Source organism: Polyodon spathula, chromosome 35 (genome assembly GCF_017654505.1).
Source record: "Polyodon spathula isolate WHYD16114869_AA chromosome 35, ASM1765450v1, whole genome shotgun sequence".
Taxonomy (NCBI): Eukaryota; Metazoa; Chordata; class Actinopteri; order Acipenseriformes; family Polyodontidae; genus Polyodon; species Polyodon spathula.
In genome coordinates this window covers 1,002,716-1,006,389 of record NC_054568.1, presented here as the reverse complement: position 1 = coordinate 1,006,389, position 3,674 = coordinate 1,002,716, and the positions used below count along the sequence as shown (strand labels likewise).

At 41.2% G+C, this 3,674-nt stretch overlaps 1 pseudogene; it reads right to left on the bottom strand.

Annotated features, from left to right (window-relative positions):
* Positions 1–304: 304 nt before the first annotated feature.
* Positions 305–2,047, bottom strand: LOC121303735 (annotated as a pseudogene).
* Between the last annotated feature and the right edge of the window lie 1,627 nt (positions 2,048–3,674).

Here is a 3,674-nt window from a genome sequence, read left to right as displayed (position 1 = left end):
CACAAGCCTTTTACATACAGAGGTAACAAAGTGCCCTTTATATACAGAGATACTGGAAAACATACAAGAACTCAAACTCAATGTGAATGAAATCCTTTCTAAATAGCCCAGCCTGCCTTAGGATGTAATATATTGTCACTCTAATGACAGCATACTGGTACAAAGTACAAGCAAACAAGAAATATTTTGCCCAAAATGAATAAACAGCTAACGGTCATGACATAAAAGTATTGTTTAATTATTATTATTTATTTATTTTTTTTACATTGACTACTTTTTTAAACTTTTAAATTGCATTCTCTGTCTCAAGATGGCTTCCCATCTACCTGCATGGACCTCTAAGAAGTACATTTCCCCATCATCCTCCTGCTCTCTGGTAGTCCACCTCAGTTATATGTGGAGAGGTAAGGGACTGGGAGGGAGGGAAGCTGGCTCGAGAGTGAATTTTCCGGTGTTTGTTTAGGCTTCCTAAATGACTGAAGCTCTCCCCACAGTCAAATCAATGTTATGGCTTCTCTCCAGTGTGAATTCGTTGGTGTGTTTTTAGGTTGCCTAACTGATTAAAATGCTCTCCACATTCAGCTCAGTTATACGGCTTCTCTCCAGTGTGAATTCGCTGGTGCGTTTTCAGTTTTCCTTTGTCAGTGAATCTCTCACCACATTCAGTACATTGATATGGCTTCTCTCCAGTGTGAATTCGCCGGTGTTTTTTTAGACTTCCTGACTGACTAAAACTCTTCCCACACTCAAAACAGTGATGCGGCTTCTCTCCAGTGTGAATTCGTATGTGTTTTTTTAGGACTCCTATTTCACGGAAGCTGTTTCCACATTCAGAACAGTGATATGGCTTCTCTCCAGTGTGAATTCGCTGGTGATTTTTTAGACTTCCTGACTGATTAAAACTCTTCCCACATTCAATACAGTGATATGGCTTCTCTCCAGTGTGAATTCGCTGGTGTATTTTTAGGTTTCCTAACTGACTAAATCTCTCCCCACATTCAGTACAGTGATACGGCTTCACTCCAGTGTGAATTAGCTGGTGTTTGCTTAGTTTTCCTTTGTCAATGAAGCTTTTCCCACATTCAACACAGTGATACGGCTTTTCTCCAGTGTGAAATCGCTGGTGTGTTTTTAGGTTTCCTGACTGACTAAATCTCTCCTTACATTCAGAACATTGATATGGCTTCTCTCCAGTGTGAATTCGCTGGTGTTTTTTTAGGCTTCCTGGCTGGCTGAAGCTCTTCCCACATTCATTACATTGATGTGATCTCTTTGGCCGGGGTACGTTTTCTATATCCTTAAACAAGTCAATAGACTCCTTTTCAATGTGGACAGGCTCCGGTTCAGTCTCTTGTTTAATGTGGACAGGCTGCAGTCCAGTCTCTTGTTTAATGTGGACAGGCTCCAGTTCAGTCTCTTGTTTAATGTGGACAGGCTCCAGTTCAGTCTCTTGTTTAATGTGGACAGGCTCCAGTTCAGTCTCTTCTTGTTTAATGTGGACAGGCTCCAGTTCAGTCTCTTGTTTAATGTGGACAGGCTCCGGTTCAGTCTCTTGTTTAATGTGGACAGGCTCCAGTTCAGTCTCTTGTTTAATGTGGACAGGCTCCGGTTCAGTCTCTTGTTTAATGTGGACAGGCTCCAGTTCAGTCTCTTGTTTAATGTGGACAGGCTCCGGTTCAGTCTCTTGTTTAATGTGGACAGGCTCCGGTTCAGTCTCTTGTTTAATGTGGACAGGCTCCGGTTCAGTCTCTTGTTTAATGTGGACAGGCTCCAGTTCAGTCTCTTGTTTAATGTGGACAGGCTCCGGTTCAGTCTCTTGTTTAATGTGGACAGGCTCCAGTTCAGTCTTTTGTTTAATGTGGACAGGCTCCGGTTCAGTCTCTTGTTTAATGAGGACAGGCTGCAGTCCAGTCTCTTGTTTAATGTGGACAGGCTCCAGTTCAGTCTCTTGTTTAATGTGGACAGGCTCCAGTTCAGGCATCTCTTGTTTAATGCAGATAGGTACCAGTTCCAGAACCTTCTCCTGTTTAATGTAAACAGACTCCATCTTTGTTCCTTTGGCTTTCACCAAGATAGTCCTGAAAACAGAAAATGAAATGAAGTATTACAATGTGTTCTCTATCTGTGTTTTTACACCTACAACTCAGACCTGAACTGGCTTAGGTTCGATCAGATTCAAAGATTCTTATCATTTGAGCCTCCGTTTACACTTGAGCACAGATCTAGGCTGGCTTTGGCCCTGTACGCACACTCATAGCCCCTGAACTGCAGTGCGTGCCCGATGACATCATATCAACCACCCCTTGTGTGAAGACATTCCCCCTCCCAACAAACAGAGGCGGAAGCGTTTAAATCAACAGCAAGCCTGTCATTTGTGTCATTTGTGTGTTTCTACTTCAAGGTGGTTGTTCCGTGCCAATTAAGATTTCATTTTGCCATCAGAAATGGAGCAGAGTATTGAGAACATGTATATCGGACATTTAACCCTTTGCAGTGCATTTATTCAGCGCTTGTCAGGCGCATCAGCTTTAATTTATTTTCACACACGCTGTTTATTTAACACACGTTGTTTAATTTTTTTTTCATAGTCAAACAGGTTTAAAAGGCATTGAATCGCAAAAGGACACCGAGTGCTGTATCTCCAGCCAAGTCCCACCTGTTGTTCACTGTATTTTTCACATACCTCTTTTTATAGATGTGCATTTTGATAAATCCTCTCCTGATCACTCGTTTTATCACCAATAATGCGACCCAAGTCATCATTTTATTACTATAACATCTCAAAAAGCTCTGCAAATGTCCATGATATTCTTTGAGCGCTGAATGCAGAAGCAGTTATCTCTGTTGTGCATGAGGCTATGACATACGTCCTTTTTTTCGGCTTCATTCGGCTCCAATCAGTCTCACTTGGCCACTGAAAGGTTTTCTCCGCATTTTCTGGAGAAAAATTACTAGAGACCTGTACTTTACGTCTTTTTGATGATGTTGGACAGGGTCGGACATCGGACTGGAAAGAGAAAATTGTAAAATGTCGGACCAGGTCCGACATAAGACCGCAAAGGGTTAAAGAAAAAGGTGTTATTGTATTAATTTACACATCAGTCTGACAGCTTGTCTTATATGAAAATGTAAACAATAACTTGCACACAGAGAAAGAAGGCAGGTGGCTGAGTGTTCAGCTTCAGAGCCCCACAGTTGTGGAATGATCTGCCATGATTTGGAAGGGAGGCATCATCTCTTGCTGCTTTTAACCCTTTCGCTCCGGTGAACATTCTACCTATTTTGAGGTCTGACGTAACGCGACTTTTGGCTTGTGTATCTGGATCATTTTACACCAAACTGTTTGATTGGTGCATAATGTGAAGAAGTTCAACATCAACTCTCTTTAATTCTTGCAAATAACACTGCAGAATTAGGAAAGAAACAATTGAGAGGGCTAATTACGCATTTACATTAAAAGGGGTGCTATTTAAATCACGATCGGGTAACACATAGTAATGAACCTGTTTTAGAGCAACAAGTCAGTCAACACACCTTTATCAGTGTTTCATATTTTATGCTGGTTATTATAATGCCAGTAAAAATAGGATTACTCTCACATGACATTGTTGGACTGTAACAATAACAAATATGAAACAGTTTTGTAATTGTAAATGCCAGCAATAAGCAAAACA